At 41.6% G+C, this 17,839-nt stretch overlaps 1 protein-coding gene and 1 long non-coding RNA gene across 5 annotated transcripts in view; one reads left to right on the forward strand and one right to left on the reverse strand.

Moving 5' to 3' along the window:
- Positions 1-17,839, reverse strand: part of DLGAP1 (DLG associated protein 1) — an 889,418-nt gene that overhangs the window by 339,916 nt on the left and 531,663 nt on the right. The gene's annotated exons all lie outside the window — the stretch shown is intronic.
- LOC131811672 (uncharacterized) overlaps positions 1-17,839 on the forward strand; it is a 365,766-nt gene that overhangs the window by 217,527 nt on the left and 130,400 nt on the right. Inside the window, exon 7 of the long non-coding RNA XR_009346068.1 lies at positions 802-1,005. This is a non-coding gene — a long non-coding RNA (uncharacterized LOC131811672). The remainder of the gene's footprint in view (positions 1-801; positions 1,006-17,839) is intronic.

Here is a 17,839-nt window from a genome sequence, read left to right on the forward strand (position 1 = left end):
TCGTGATTAATGTCAACCGGAGGCAAGGCAAATGGAAGGGATCCCAAGTTGTTGTTTTCTAACTGAATGCGTTTAAATAAAAAATGAGTCTATTTGTTAGAAAAGCATTAGATTTAAAAAAAAAAAAATGATACCAGGAGAGCCAGATGTGGCAAAAGTCACGACGGTCGTATATAAATGAAGGATGTTTGGGAAACAGTGACTCAATCAATGTTAATTTAATGGATAAGTGAACGTCTCTTGTATCTTCTCCCTTCTTTTGGCTTCTCTAACTGCCACACTGGTCTGGCTTTGCCTCCAGTTTGTATTACTGCAATTATCTCATATTCTGGAGCTATCTTCCTGCCTCTACCTTCCGCCCAGCTCCCCCACGCACTAGCACGACCTACTCATAAATGTGCCATGGTTCCTTCTCTCCTAGCAAGCCAGCGCTGACTTTGGACATTCGTCAAAAGCTGGTTCAAATTCCCCAGAAGCTGGCTCAGATCTGTCCTTCCAAACGTATCAGCCCAAGTTCCACTGCATAGACCACGTGGACATGTATGAATCCTAGGCAATACCTGGTTTCTTTTTGGCTCCAGGACTTACGTGGCAAGCCCTCAGAATCCTACTCATCTCTTGCAAGTCTTATTCAAATCCTCCTCCCTCCATGAAGGCTGCTTTGTTCATTCCATCTGGGGGTGATGTGTCTCTCCTTAGAGCTACAGCAGCACCTCGACTGTGGGAAAATATTCATCATGTTTATATTACATTGAAGGCATTCCTTCAGTATTTTTATAAGTGTCCTGTTTTCTCTTTCAGATTGCAGGCTCCGGGAAGGCAAGAACCAATTCTTAGACATCTTTCTATCCCCATTCTATTTTTATTGGCTAAATACCTACTGTCTGAATTAATATATGAGTGGAGATATTTGGGGATATTCTGCAGGAAAGAAATGTAGGAAGCCAGTGCACTGCTTACAAACGCTATTTCAGCTGAAGAAATGGACTGCAAACTCACAGAATGGTAAGCTCATTGGGAATTTGAATGTGGTAATTCACCCGATGTGTGGAAACCTATGTCCTTTAAAAAAAATGATCTGTAATAATTTTAAAAATGACTTTTCAACTTAATATTATTTACAGTCTAGTCCAAATCCTTCCACCGTAGAGGCAAGAAAATGGAGTTAACCCTACAAATATAATGCATAGACATATATAAATTTATACGTGACTAGCGCTATGTTCACACTGCAAATATGCATGGGTAAAAACAGTCCTTTGGTTCTTTGCAGCATATGGTTCAAACCTCAGAGGAACTACACCCTTTAAAATTCTCTAAATTTCAGATACAACCATAAACAAGAGCCATATTTGTAGTACGTAGTCCACTCCACTGGGTCTAATATATGTTGGCTGTTAGAGAAACGATGGAGAAAGCTGTCGGGAGGCTATTCACGTTGACCATCCCTTCCAGGGTGAAGTGATATTACCATGGAACACATTTCAGAGAAGATCCTTCTACAATAGCTGCCTCTAACTTTGAACTTATTTTGTTTCATACCAGATGCCTCATTAGTAAAATGGCAATAATGAAATGTTGTGACATTAGTAAAGACAGTAATGTTAGTAACATTAATATGTCCAGCAGTAGTCAGCAAAAAACAACAACAACAAAAAACCAACCAAAACAACAACAACAACACACACACACAAACAAAAGAGACAAACCTGTGGCAGGCAACTGGCCTCAGTGGACCTTTATTTGCATGATCTCTCAGGGAGGTGGGTCACTTTTATGAGTATAATTTATACAGTTCTTAGCTGATGAAGTACTAACATGTTATTCACTCCCTAAGCAGTCTCAAGATAGTTCAGTCTTTTGAGATACACTTTTGTTCTTGCCCACTTAGACGTTGTACATAAAATATAAATTGAATGAAAAAGAGCATTTGGCACAGGTAAGTACACTGAAGGTGCATGAATTTGCAGCAAGGTTTCTTGATAGAAAGGCCCAACTCTCTTATTCATTATTATTATTCATTATTACTATCTTTACTTTCTGCTGTATTTTCTGTATATAGTCCCTTCACTGATAGTAGAAAAATAAATCAGTTGAGTTGAAATGTATGTGCATAAAGGGAGGGACCAAAGCATGCATAAAGATAATTTGGAAGTCACCTCCATCATATACCAGTGCTGTACAGAGATTTCTTTATAATGACATAGTTTAGTGGTCATGATTACTTGGTGCCAAGGAAAACATCAAAAGAAGGTTCTGGTAGCTTTCCCCTTCCTGACCTTGTTCAAAGATTTGTCTTTTAAAAATGACTCCATTATCTCTCTGGTCATTTCCAACACCTTGTTTGTTAAGTCTCAGTGAGTCAATGATGCAGGCCCCAGCAAAATGTGAATTTGGAGCTAGAAAGGACCAAAGAAATAGCTGGGCTAGAATTTCCCCAAAGTGTGTTCTGTGGATCTCTAGTCCTAGGAGAGATTTTATGAGGGACAGCGAGAGAGCAAGAAGGAGACAGAGAAGAAAGAGAGAAGAGAGAGAGATTTGGTGCAATATATTTTGTGGAAGCTGGCTGTCATATTTTCTCCTTAGAGAGTCACAATACTCTTTCACCTATTAAAGATTGTGAAGTTTTGCAGTAAAGAAACCTTCTTTAATATTTGTACCTTAGCATTTTGTAAAACTGTCTGATACTGAGCTTTTTGAAGACTATCTCTTGCCCTTTCTGAGGAGGGCCTCTCTGAAGAACATAGCTGAGGAATTGCTGATTGATGCTTAAGTTCCTCCCTCATTTTACAGATGAGGAAGTTAAGCGTGATTTACTGTCACTCTCACCTACCCCATTACTTACCCACAGGAACCGTGGGGAAGTATGGATAAAAGGCTTTGAAGCTGAAGACAGCTTAGCCTACCTCTATAAAAGAAAAAAGATGAACTCCAGGAAATATAATTGATTTACCCAGAGTCCCCAATTAGCAGTGTCTTTGTCTAGAATCTAGAATTTCCTCACTTCTGCCTTTTCCTTCCCCATCAAAAAAGTGCTCTTTCCATTATATGAGTGCATTTTTTCTGAAATTATTTTACCTTGCATTTTGCTTTACCTGATATCGGGCCTTTTTTTTTTCTCAGTACAGTGGAGGCCCTTTTAACAAAACTCCACCTAACCCACGCCCCAGCTTCACGGACACCATTGCTCTCTCTGTCAACACAGCCAGGCTGCTCACGGCAGCCCAAAGAATCCTCACACTCTGAAGCTAACTCTAGAACTCTCCCAGACTTTTCCTTATATCTATTTATTTTAACCAAACTTGGAATTACAATGATGTCATTTCATTAAATATTACAGAACACCATAGGCTGAGGGCAGAATAGTCATTTCTCTAAAATCTCTTTTAAAAGGAGTTGTTCCGGGGCGCCTGGGTGGCTCAGTGGGTTAAGCCGCTGCCTTCGGCTCAGGTCATGATCTCAGGTTCCTGGGATCGAGTCCCGCATCGGGCTCTCTGCTCAGCAGGGGGCCTGCTTCCCTTCCTCTCTATCTGACTGCCTCTGTCTACTTGTGTTCTCTGTCTGTCAAATAAATAAATAAAATCTTTAAAAAAAAAAAATAAAAAAAAAAAAATAAAAGGAGTTGTTCCTCTTTGCATTTAGAAAGTTTTGTGAAGATTGAATAGACAGGGATGGTAAAAATGGCGGCCAAAGGAGTTGTGAGGGAGACAAGTGTAAGTAAGGAGAAGAGTCACAACAACTTCGAAGGGTCTGCCTTCAGATTGTTTTGCATGTCCAAATCTAAAGAAAACGGAAGCTTGAATTTATAGATACATAGTTGGAATGTGGCTCATGCAAGAAAGACAACTTAGAACTCCAACCAATAGTTTCACTTTCAAAAAAAAAAAAAAAGGCCTTGGTACTTCATGAAAATGTTAGTGAACGAATATACATGTACATGTTTTAAGTTAAAACTAAAAGTTTGAGGAAAGTATTTTTAAGATTTTATTTATTTATTTGAGAGAGAGAGCCTAGAGGGTAAGGGAGAGGGCTGACTTGTTGGACAAGTGACCTCAGAGACCCCTCACTCCCTTGGCTCAGGGAGGGAGAAAGAGGTGACCGTCCTGAACAGTTGCAGAGGTGCTAAAGGAATGAGAAGCTTGAAGTTGGGGTGTGGAGGACACAGGTGCACCGCCTTCCTGACCGAAGGCTGTGGAAGAGACCACAGGTGTCGGCAACACTTGCAGCACAGGGGACATGAGGCACGTGTGCCTGTTTCTCAGCGGACACCAATGATGAGGAGGGATAAGCTGTAGCTAAAGGACGCAAGGCTGGGCTGGGAGGAGACAGCGTTGACCCAGACGCCAGGTGAGCCTCTTGGCTGGGTGAAAGACGGTTTTGTTTGACCAAATATCCGTTTCAAAGAGCAAACCTCTCACGGAGCGACTGTTCCCTTCTCAACTCCCGTAATACACGTTCTCGGTCTTGACTGGAGTCGGGGTCTCACGAGGTAAGCTTAACTTACTTGTGGAAAATAATAAGTTTTGTTTCTGAACATATGATCTGTTGACGGTGTATTTTAAACCTGAAAAACCTGCATTGGAAGAATGGTGTATGAAAGCAACATGTAGTTCTTATTGGTTCTCTTTTTTTAACACACATTCGGTGCCAATGTTCTAGACACTGTACTGAACACTGAATCAGACATAATTCTCTGTTCACTTGGCTCACAGACAAAAATGGGAAGAGCACACTATACGAAGCGCCGGGGATGGGGGAATGGACATATGCATGCTTATGAATGTGCATGTTTAGGAAGTATAAATAATATGTGTTATTTAGAGATCATTACGGGATGAAAATTGTGCCCTCCTAAGGCCTTGATTAAACATGTGACATAGTGGGGGGCAGTTCTGGCTGGCTGTGATTCAGAATCAGCTGCCACACTCCAGAAAAAGATTTCTGCCCCCCCCCCCCCGACAACCTGGGGTTTTGCTGGGCCATCTGTATTTTCAGAATGTTCCCTTGGTGATTCTGCCCAACTGGGAGTAGCCATTGCCATAGAAAGCTATAGGTGTTTTGTATAGATTTTCTGTGTCTGATTATCTTTGGTGGCATCCTTAGGAAAAATCATTTAGGTTAGCTCACAAAAATTTCTCTGTGAGAAAACATGCTTAAATCTCACATGGCCTCCAATTCTGCCTTAATTAGAACTTACTTTAATAAACTGAAAAATAATAAACTCAGAAAAAAGTGTCCAAAGCCTATGCTTAGGGGGAGCCCACTCCTAAATCTTGAGTGACTGCTCTGTGGCAAAGATTTGTTTTTCAGTGTTAAAGAGGCTTAACCCCCAGTAACGGGAAGCCTCCCGTTTTTCAGAGTTCAGGGGGCAAGATAGAGCTTGCTTAGGTCATCCTGGCATGAATTGCTGAAACCAGATAGTACCAAGCATATTTTCTCAAAATGTGGTGGTATCTGGGAGCACAAGTCACAAATGAACTTTTCTCTCCACTGGATAATTCTATACTTAAAACCACCTGGGAGTTCCTCGCCTGACAGCCTTTTGCTGTTGAAGGTGAAATGTGGTGAAGCAGGTCCTGTCTGAAACAGCTGAAACCAATTGCTTAAGGTGTTTAGCAAGCAAGGTTTTTGGCCATCAGCAGGAATGACTTGCTGGAGTCCTGGCTTACAAATTTACAGAGCCTACATGCTCTCTCTCTCTCTCTCTCTTTTTTTTTTTTCCACTTAAAAAAAATAAATTATTTTTATTATGTTATGTTAGTCACCATATAGTACATCATTAGTTTTTGATGTACTGTTCCAAGACTCATTGTTTGCATATAACACCCAGTGCTCCATGCAATATGTGCCCTTCTTAATACCCACCACAGGGCCAACCCATCCCCCCACCCCCATTCCCCCCTAAAATCCTCAGTTTGACGAATCATGAGGGTTTATGGACTCTGAGAAGCAAACTGAAACACTTTTAATGAGTGCCAGTTTCACTGTGTTCTCCAAATAGGTGTTCTCAGGATCTAACCATCCATCTATCTGTCTCCAAAAGGCAGAATTCTGCTCTGGGTAGAGAAGCAATTGATTTCACTTTCCTGCCATAGAGAGAATGTTACAATACCCTCCTAAATCAGGACGTATCCTGATTTCTGAATGGTGACTTAGGAGCGGCAAGTCTGAGTCTGGACCTTGAAGTGTGCATTCTGGGGCATGTGCCCCAGCCCCTGGGGTGCAGAGGACACTGGTTGGCTGAGGTCTGCACCTACACTCTCTTAAGACCCAAATGACTGGATGGAAATTGAGGTTTCAGTGACAAAGTGCATCCACATTGTGGGGTCAAGTTACTGTCATTGGTTGGCCACACCCCCTCGATGAACCAGGAACTGCAGCTTATCGTAGTCTCAGACTGAATCGTAAAGGGACGGACTTTCTAGTGGTGACCCCCATGAATCCAGGACACTAGTCTGTTATTCCTGTGAACTTTTTCTTGCTTTTGATTTTTCTTTAGTGATTATTCTATTTCTCTGCTAGGGTTTGCATAAAAAAGAAAAACAGTGGGAACTGTAAAAATTGAGAGACTTCTCTTTCCCTTGGTTCTTCTGGTAAACAGTGCTAATAGGAAACTCCTTGAACAGCTGGGACCTTACATATGCTCTGTGTTTGGCGTCTCTCTGGTGTACTGCAAACAGAAGGTGTTCAGTTATTGTTGACTGCCTGCCTTGAAAGACACTTTCTTTGTAATTTTGCCTTTCTCTTTACCAGAACACTAAAAATTCTCTACTAGAGGTAGATACTCTATACAGGATTTTCTTTCACCTGGATAGCTGTTGTATATTCAACTGATTTTCTTTTTTTTTTTTTTTTAAAGGTTTTATGTATTTATGTATTTGAGAGAGTGCAGAGGAGAAGCAAGGGAGAGAAAGAAAGAGACTCTCCAGCAGAGGCCCCCTCCCCACCACAGAGTTCAACACAAGGCTGGGTCCCAGGGCCCCGAGATTACAACCCCATCTGAAACCAAGAGCCACCAGATGCACCTCTCTATTTTTTTTTTATTTAAGATTTTATTTATTTATTTGACAGAGAGAGACCAAGAGATCACAAGTAGCAGAGAGGAGGAAGCCGGCTCCCTGCTGAGCAGAAAGCCGGATAAGGGGCTCAATCCCAGAACCCTGGGACCATGACCTGAGCTTAAGGCGGAGGCTTTAACCCACTGAGCCACCCAGGCACCCCTCTCTCCCCCCGCTTATTTTAAGTCCACTTTGCTTCAAGGCTTATTCATGCGGCTTTCATGATTTAGCATTATTTTCTGATGGGTTCAATTGGAGGGTCTGGGAGCTCACTTTCAGTGGCATAGATGAAGTAATTCTTTGCTATTTTTTTTCTTCTCATGGTTTAAAAACTTCTACAAGTTGGACTATAAAACTGAGTGCCTGGTGTCTGCTATCTAGTATTCCTAGTTAATAAGAAATACTTAAAACATGTTTCCAGTGAGCGTGGGGATTGTACCCTTAGGCAAATGCTAGAGTCACAAAAGGAGTAACACGGGGAGGTTATCTTCTGTCCACAGGAGAGCTCTCCCCCATCACCCCCATCTTCAAAGTGAAAATGTTAATACATTTACTTGCAGCTTCTGTGGTGTTATCCACTGGCGAATGAGAGGAAACTGAGAGAAATGTAGTGATTGAAGAAAAGGCATGCAGACTGGGGTTTGTTTTTTGTTTTTCTTTGTTTTAAATCAGGTAGTTTTAGACCAAAATTCATCCATTAAAATCTGCTGCTTCCTACGGGCCGAATTCAAATTGGGTAGCCAGGTAGATAGAACAACATGGAACGCTGGGGTAAGTAACTACAGGTGGAGTCAAGTTGTACCATCTTCTCAGTGGACTCTGGAGCAATTAAAACTCTAGAACTGTCTGCTTGTCATAAGGGTGCAACTGGTGATTAGGAATCATTGCTGTCTGCCAGTGCTGCCTTTGCGGTCCGGGGGCTGGTGGCTAGGGATGTGTATTTGCAGCAAGCTTCATGGGGTGACTCACCTCCTCTCCTGGGTGGAAATAAGGGATGGAGAAGGGATACCTCATTTTCTAAATATATGAAAATATTGAAGAAAAGTAGAATAGGAATCTTTGTGATGTCATTAGTAGCGTCTAAAAAAAAAATCAGTGCTAACAAAAAGGAAGTGGGCGAATTTCTACAAAACCAGCCAGGGTGATTGCTTGCTGGGAATCAGGAGTCATAGTTCTAATCCTGGTTTTAGTCCACAAATGGTTGGAGGATAGACAGTTAAACCCTCTGGAGTTGTATTTCTTCTACCTGGGAGCTGAGAGACCCAGCTTAATTAGAGGAGGACAAAGAGAATAAATGCGTCACTCCCATTAGGAAGTTGTGGATGGTAAATATCAGGTAAATTTGCTTTCTCTCTGAAGACGAATTTATGGGGCACCTACTTTGAGTCATGCTGGGGATAAATTCATATCTTTACATGTACTGGGTAGACCTTCAGGATGAAGGCTAGATCTTCCACGTATTGGAGGATTCTTGGCACAGTGATTGACTTGTCAGTACACACTGAACTGATTTTTGCATAAATTAACTCCTGCATAGGAAAGAACAGGCTTTTGTTTTTGTTTTGATGGTGTAGGGGATGACCTGTAGTAAGCACGCAAAGAAGGTCAAGATTGAATCCTTGCTGAAAGCAAGCTTTTCTTTTCCCTTCATTTTACCGTTATCAGGAGGCACGTATTCTAGAGGCTCTGTTGGTACGAGGATTAGAAGAGTTAGACAGCTAGCAAGGTGTTGTAATTTGCAAGTTCAATGACCGAAGTATCAGGCATGGTGGGGTATATAAAGCGATTATGTGTTACAGCTTACTGAATCACCTAGCAAGGAAATGACCTACCTTTTCAGCCCTGCAGAACAGCAGCTCAGGTTCGTTTCTTAATGAACTGACTGATGGCTCCTCTGTGAAATTTTTAGAGGAATTGAAAGAAGTCTTGATTCCTTTTACTAAATCTCAGTACTTTTCTTTTCTCCTTTTGTAACTGGACTGCCAAAGAGGTTAATTGATAACCTCTACTTAGCTGTAACAGACTCCACATGTTGCAGAGGTTGAAACTGTTCTCAATGTTAAGTCCGTGCTGGTTGGTTCTCAGAGGGGATCACCGGACTTTCAGCATCACCCGGAAACTTCTTAGAATGAAAAACCTCACCTCAGGCCTATTGAATCAGAAACTCTTAGTAAGTGCTCCAGGTGATTCTGATACCTGCTAATACTTTAAAGATATTTACTTTAGGGGGTGAGAGCACACATGCATGAGGGCAAGAGAGTGCAAGTGAGGTTGGGGGGAGAGCAGAGGGAGAGGGACAAGCAGAGCCCAAGACAGGCTGGGTCTCGGGATCCTGAGCTCATGACCTGAGCCCAAACTAAGAGTCGGGCACTTAACTGATTGAGCCTCTGAGGTGCCCCAGATACCTGCTAATATCTTGAAACCAATGATCTAGGATATTTAACACTCAATTAACGACTAGGGATTATTCTTCTTAGGGCCACTTTTATTTTGAGAATGAGTGTTATCTATTAATCTGTTCTGTATGGATATCTAAACTTGAACCAACTAAACTCAACTTCATGCATTCCTAGCAAGTCTAGTGCTATTTCATCGCAGAGACTATCATTTCAATTCACACCAAGAACTGGCCTGAGCACCTGCTCTATATAAAGCAAACATAAGTAACGCCAGTTCTCTCCTTCCAGGGCCTTACTGTCTAGGTGGGGAGGGTAATTAAACTTACAAATGCATAACATGAATGGAGAAAGGCAGAGCCAGGGAGGGAATGGGGCTGAGCCTTAAATAGAACCACATATGCTCTGGGAGGCTGTTGGGTCTACAAGGGCATGACCAGACTGGAAAGCCTCAGCCCCGTGGTGGGCAGGTGAGTTTGCCCAAATCCAAGCCAGTCCCCTTTCTGTGCCTTTGCCGTGCAACCCACCCCTTCTAAAATAGCCTGAGGTCGGGGCAAGAACTGGGATTTGAAAAAGCCCCTTGCTGACTTTACAGGGTTGGGGATTGGAGGGAGCCAAACTGGGGAAACTCTGTGCCTTATGGTTCGGAAAAGCCCATTCTTTCTCTGTTTATGTATCAGGCGTCCATTTAACTTTTTGTTTGAAAAAGGGCTTCCACAGCTGAAGGAAAAAAACTGATTTCTGAACTAGATGATCTCAGGTTTATTCCAGCCCTCTATGGTTCCATGGCCTCTACTTCTTACGTCCTGGGAGGATTCATGGGGAGCATGAGGTATCTTGAATAGTTTGCCAGAAGTTACAATGGAATATCAGGGTGAAATGGTATTTCTATTAAACACACCTCCTATTTATCACTCAATGGGATAGAAAAAGAAAACTCCAGATCCACGTTAAGAGGCGTGTAGTTACCTTTTCTACTTTCTGTCACAATTTAAGAACAGAACACTTTCTCAGTGGCAGACTTGAAACACAGACCATTATGGATGTGGACAGAAATTTTAAAATAGATCAGAATCCCAACTGAAAAAAGTCTTCAAGTTCAAGGTCTTATTGTTAAACTAAATTCTACTCAAGTCTAGTCATGAATATATAATGACTGAAATTAGTTTTTTCCCCCTAATTTAACATATATCTTGATAGTTTAAAAACATTACAATAAAAGATTTTTTTTTTCTCCCCAAACAGAAACAAAGGGAATAGTACTCAAATGACCAATGGGAAATGCAGAACTAGTTTGTACTGAAACCCTCATACTTTCTTGGATAGCAACTTACCAACTCTGCTTTAATTAAGAACCCTTCCAGTGGTCACTATGGCTGCTTTTAAAAGGATTTTAATAGTTTGATAAGCAGAGTGTAATAAGCTCAGCTATGGCAATTATGTGCCAGGATAACTGAGAATGCTTAAAGCCCACTAACTGAGCCCCAGTCAGGGGCCTTTTGAAGTGAACCTCATGTAAAGTAGTGGGTGACCCCATGAATAAAATGGCAATTCACAGCGCCACAGCTTAAGGAATGAATAGCCCAGTTCCGAACCTAAGGAGGTAATCAAAAAGATTAAAAAGGAACAAAACTGGAAAGGAAAAAAGAACAAAGAATTGAAACTGCTAATTGCAACTGAAAAAGGCATTGTAGAACTGAATCACAAACACAACAACACAACGTGTGATTGATCTGTTCCTGGGAATTCTTTTGTAAATTTGGAGAGTTTCAAACTCAATTAAGCTTTAGGGTTTTGAAAATAATGATCACAAAGAGGATGAAAAGATAAATCAAGGAAAACAGCATACCAAGCCCAGAACAGACTATTTCTGAAATATCATTTAGATGCAAAGTTTGCAAAGTTCTCTGTTGGGAGAATGTCGTCTTCTGAAGACATTTTACTGCCATTGTGAAGGAATAGGGAGTTCTGACAAGACTTAGATCTTACGTGAGAATAGGCTGGTGAGAACAGAAAATTCCCTACAGTCCACTATAGCAAGATGCCCAAAAAAATTCTGTAGGAAGGGATGCTACCGTAAACCCTTATAGCCCTTGCTCTAGGGAGCTAATTAACTCCCCTGGAGAGATCTGTAGACTTGTAGCCAAACATCTGAGAACTTCATTCTTTCTCTGCCATCAACCACAGAATATGTTCAGATTGCTAGAGCCTCGTCTGGTGCTAAATAACCTAAGGACAGGGACACTGCTTGAGAGACACCCACGGTCACAGCTGCACCAGCCAAATCTGTTCGTGCGCCCGTGCCTTCCCAGGGAACAGAGGAACATATGGAAGGCTTGGGCTCCTTGCCATCTGTCAAGAGTGGGCAGGATGGCACATGCAATCCCAATTGGCACCAACGCTTGGGAGATAGCAATTTTTCACAGTGAAGGGTCTGCTGGCCTCTGATAAGAACAGCTTTCAGATGGGAAGAAGCCACACAACAGAAACAACCCTGTTCGCCTCTCAGATCTTCCCCAAAGCTCTTGTGGGTCAAACTATAGGACTTTGAGGGGAGACAAAAGCATACCCACTGCTCAATGTGTACAGAACTTGGACACTCATTCACTTGCTATATGATTGTTGTAAATTATAATCACATTGACAGAGCTGCTGTCTAGTAACTCCCATTTAACTTCTAAAAACTTGCACAGTGTGATTTCCTTCTTAGTGAAATTGAGACCCACTGTATCACTCTCTTCCATTTCTGCTGGGCTCCAACGAGTAAAGTAGAAAAATGACAGTGGGAGGTTTTTGTGTTATTAATTAGGAACAAAAGATTCCTGACTTTTCCAGCACCACCCTTTATCTACCTGAAAATCCTACCCATTCTTCTGATTTGGACCGGCATCTATAAATGACCAAGTGAAACATATAAACACCTATAGTTAACTTGACCACTCTCTGTAAGGAGATGGTCCTAGATGGCCCAATGAGGTTATTGTGATGGTTTCTATTAAAATCTTGTCTAAATTAATCATTATGCACTCTGAAACTCCTCTGAGCTATTTATTTTTCAAAGTTCAGTTCTTAAGCAGAATACCCTAAAAGACTACATTTGTTTCAAATGACCTGTTATTACTTACATAGCAGAATCTCTCAAATCCCAATAACAATTCTATGGTATAGGTACTATTAATTTCCCCCTTTTTACAGATGAGGAAATCGTGGCACAAAGAAGTAAAGGAGCTTGTCCCAAGTAATGCAGACAGTAAGTGGAGGGTCAGGATGCCAGTGAAGAAAAACGGGCTCTGGAGTCTGAGCTTAAAACCATTAGGCATCACTGTCTACCCCTGATGGAGGAGCCACATTTGTGGAAGGGTGGGAAACTTGTTGCTCCCTGTAGGAGGGATCCTGGTTGGAGAAGAGGGTGGGAAGGGTAGTAAGAAAGCACAGGATCTACAGCTACATGTTCCCTGTTTCTTACACACTATAGTGAATTTCCCACAGAAGGGCTGTGGTGTCTTACGAGAACAAGGGGTTTGCATTAGAGGCTGGGGGCCCATAGACAGGGGCCAGCAGCATTCACCCCTTGTACCAATGGAGAAGATGGGGGAGGCCCTGGAGTTCGGTCCAAATTGTCAAATATCTATTTGTTAGTTGTATTGTTTTACTGGTATTGTTTTACTGGATGTCCTCTTTTCTGGGAGCATCTTCTAAAGCAGGATATATATTATTTTACATCATGTTACGGAAGAGGGAGCTAGACCAGTACTTATAGAGTTTGTTAAGACTTTAGGCAGACCCACCTGGCCAATATCCAGGCTCTGCCCCGTTGACCTGTCATTTGCTACAGGACAGCATAAGTAAAGTAAGACTTTGGCTTGACAAAGAAGCATACTTAGGGTGGTTCTTAATGCAGCCCTATATATGTAAGAATACGTAGCAAATATTCTGCTAGAGGAATAATGATCCTACAAATTTTGTAAAAATTGTCTATATAGAAAAGTCAGTACCAGAAGGAAACAGTGGTCCCAGTTTCCTCCTCTCTGACAACAAGCTAAAGGATAGGATAGAGTCGGAAGTGCTGGGATATTAACATTCTGGAGGACAAAGAGGCTGCTTACACATTTGCATTCCTTTGGCTCTTCCCAATCATCTCTATTCAAGCTGAGTTGTGAGACATACCATACCTGTTATTATCAGGCTCATGGACTTAGCTGTGGGCTTTGTTGCTGCTGTTCTAATATCGTGTCTGTTGTGATGAAAACAAAGCACAGCCTGACTCAGATTTGAAATACACAAGCTGCATACAATAGAAACCAACACAGAACATAATTCTAGTTTTGAGTGAATATATGCCAAATAAGTCCTTTTGCCTCTCTGAGCCTGTTTCTTCAGATTTGTGTCCCAGGTTCTCTTTAGTCTCTCACCATTAGCTGGGAAGAGATGACCAGCATATACTAACCAACCAAACGCAGGCATGAAAGGGGATTAAATGAGAAAATGCTGCCCAGTGCACTGGATCATAGAGCTCTGGGCTCAGGCACCAGAGGTGTACTCTGGGAAGAGCACTGGATAGGTGTCTCTGAGACCTTGCTCTACAAGTTTTCTCTGAAAGAGTGCTTTCCACCTATGTTGTAGCTTATTCCAGAAACTGGCATTCTGAGCAGAAACCACCCTTCCTGGGGGATGGGGATAATAGGAAAAATTGAAAGGAGTGGGGGAACGGGTGGTTGTCTATTGCAAATGACTACAGTTAGTAGTTATTAGTGATGAGGCCTTGAACTAGGCCAGCCAAGAGGGGAGGACTGGAAGGGAAGGGGAGATGGAAGAAATATTGTGATGCTGAATTAGGAGAAAGGCCAGGCTCAGAAAGGAAGTTGCAAACACTGGCAGTGGACAGCTCAGGAACCTGTATGCAGTGTAGCCAACCAATGTAGGCAGTGTACAGGGTTCTCCAGAATTATGAACCGTTTAGAGATGCAAAGGGATGAAAGCCTTGACCTCTCTTGCTCTTTCTTCCTGCCCCTCCCACCCTCTTCTCCATCACACTCCCTCCCACAAGGACTGGCTAATTCTCCACACCCTTCCACAAATTTGGGTAATCTGTGACCTGCCCAGCTCAATGAGAGTTTGGCCAAAATAATCCACATGCCTTATTGAAGAATCCTGGACATAAAGTTGATTGACAAGAAAGACGGATGAAGGCCTTGACCTTCCTCTGGTACTGAGTTTTGTAGGCATCTTGAATAATTTTGGTCTCCCTGGTAGGCACTTGGAAAGACCTGTAATTCACACATCTGCCAGACTTAGCTTTGTTTGAAAGTTGCACACTTCTATCAGATACAGATCATAGAGCTTCCTGGCAGGCTAGGTTGTGAATGAGTTTAAATAGTGAATTCACGGGATTGAGAAGGGAGAAGCTATCGATGGGTTTTGCACAGGAGAATACCATAGTTATGGTGTTCCTTTAGCAAGCTAATACGGCAGTGGTGGAAACGTGGTAGGTTTCTTGAGTCCTGCTATCAAGTAGAAACTGGCTGAAATGTGCTAGATCTAAGGTGATAGAGTGTAATAGCGGTGATTGAATGTTCTGACACACCAGGCACTGTACTATAGTGGTTAAACTGTATTCTCTCACTGAATCCTCATAGTAATGTTACAAGTTCATCACGCACATTTTATGGAAGAATAAACAGACTCAGAAAACTTAGGGTACTTGCCTAAGGCTGCATGGCTAGTAAGTGACAAAGACCTGTCCGACTTCACACCTGTGCTCTTCACCAGTAAACAAGAATATGACCTTGATAAAGAAGAGCTAGTGCAGGAAGCACTGTGGAGTGGAGGGCATACAGATAAAGCTGCCCAGGAGAGGAGATGGTTTTGCTGTAGAGGTTAATGGCCAGAGACAAGAAATCTTTTTTTTTTAAATCTTTTACAAGTGCTTTGAGGTAGAGCTAGTAGGATGGAGTAGATCTATCATGCTGGTTGCTTTATTTCTCTGATGCATTATAAGCAAGGCTACCATTAAGCTTGTGAAAATCATAGTGCATTTTTTTGAATTCTTGTGCCTTCCCACTGATGCCACTTGGCATGTCCAGTTAAAACCCCATTTCTTCTCCAGGGTATATTTAGTGCTGCCTGTGGCCACATATCTCACTCCTGAATTTCTCTCTGATAGCTCTGAGATCAATGTTTGTATTGTATTGGCATTTCCGAGCATAGCACTCTCCTGTCCCATTCCACCCTACCCAAGAATCCATGGCCAGGTACACAAGGAAAAATGTCTACTGATGTAAAAGACCTTGTTGACCAGATAACAGTCAATAGCCACATCCTGTTTAAAGGAGGAAATCACTTCTTGTCCATTTCTTCCCCTTTCCAAGAATCTGACTAAACACTGAGTGCTACATTCTGATTCATGTAAGAAAGAATAGGTCACTTTATTTCCTCTGGTGAAAGTTAAACTTCCAGGGCTGATAACTGCTAGAAAGGATTATTAAGATTTTTTTTTTTTTTTTTTTTTTTGCATTTTCAACAATGGCTCTAACCATCAAAAATTTAACTTGTTTTCTAAAACTGTAGTGCTACATTTGTAATCACTATGTGGCGAAAGGGAAGATTTGATTTCCCAGTATCCTGATGCAATCTGGGATGATTGTACAGCCCAAGAGAAATACCAGAAAGCATTTATTTATTTATTTATTTTTTCATAAGCCACAAATGTAAAGAAAGAAAATTGAAGTAGGAATTGTAATATCTTATTTGTTGTTCTGGTTTTGTCATTTTCTAACTGTGGTATATGAGAAAGATAATTCACTATTTGGAATCAGTGTCCCTGATTATAAAACAGGATGACTATCGAGTGTTGTAAGAATCTGAGAAAAACCGTAGATACGTGTGTGTACACAAGCACGATTTCTCCATGCAGAATGGTAAAATAACCACCAGGGAAACTTCACTGTGTGGATATTGCAAGCACGACTTCAGAAAGCAGATGTGCTGGAAAGAATGTGGACTTCCAAGTCAGGAGACACATGTTTGAAGTTAGATTCTCTCAAATTTCTGTCTGTGTGAATCTGCAAATTCTGTTAAACTTAATGAGGTGTTTTGTTTGTTTGTTTGTTTATTGATGTTGTTGTTTAAAAAGGAGGTGGACAAGGGACTAGATGGATTTTTGCAGAGACCAGTACCAAATGTTTGTCAGTCCACACCGTTAACTGTGAATATGTAAATGTCAGAATAAATAGAAAAACCCATGTAGGTCTTTATTGAGGGTCATGAGCACATCAACACATGTTGCTAGTGAATTAAATAAGTGATACTCAGTACCTCCTTACCTAATTTCTGAGCCCTGCTATGGAGATGAACGTGTTCTAGTCTTCTGAGTTAGCATTGTAACCATATGTCCCGACAGTAAGTTGGAGTCAACTCTACCACAATCTACTTTGGTGAGGGTAGGTGACTTGGGGTCCTTGGTGAAAATATCCAGCATAGAGTTAGATTTGAGGTTCTGGAGTTTAGTAGAGTGGTCCATTGAGAAATCTAGGTTTAGAAATAAATCTTGCTTTTATTTTTTTTTATTGTTTGCTTGCTTTCTCTGCTTTTGGTCCCACTCTGGATGTGATCTAAAATCTTGGGTTGTAAATGAGAGTTCAAAGTACATCATTCCTGAGGAAAGTGGCCAGCAGCATCACTTTACATTTCTTCTGTTACATTTCTATTTAATAGGATTTGTGGGATTTTTTAAAAAACTAAGATCCCCCAAACCAGGTCATCTGCAAATGGGGAAATTTTATTATGTACCTCCTCTCCAGTAGCCCTAAGAGTAGCATGTCTATGCTAAGGAGGGCCCATCTACCTCTAACTTACACATGAAGGCTGATCACTGGTTTTTAACCCCAAGTTGTCACTTTTAGGCTCAGCCCCAGGACCCCTAGCTCTGCCTGTTATAGTCTTGGTGTACGTATAGTTTGTCATGAATCAAATTTTAACCTGCTCTTCTAAGGCAAATGTATGAGGAAAGAATAATATTAGGAAAATAACTTCCCTTCATATAAGAAGTTAAACCAGAGAATAGGCCAATAGGGCTATAGTTCTAGAAGGCTCTCCATACTCCAGGAATAAAGACCTGGTGGTAAAACCTAACTTATTTTTAAAGCTACACATATAGAGAAGAGGGAACCAATAAAGGTCAAGTTGATCTCCAGCATTAATTAGATTCAGGAGGGGGTGGGGTGACTGGGTGGCTTAGGTGGTTAAGCATTCAATTCTTGATTTTTGACTCAAGTCATGATCCCTGGGTTGTGAGATCAAGCCCTGTGTTGGGCTCCATACTCAGTGGGGAGTCTGCTTGGGATTCACTCTCTCCCTCTGCACTCCCCCCCCCCCCCCATTCCAGTG

Source organism: Mustela lutreola, chromosome 11, assembly GCF_030435805.1.
Source record: "Mustela lutreola isolate mMusLut2 chromosome 11, mMusLut2.pri, whole genome shotgun sequence".
Taxonomy (NCBI): domain Eukaryota; kingdom Metazoa; phylum Chordata; class Mammalia; order Carnivora; family Mustelidae; genus Mustela; species Mustela lutreola.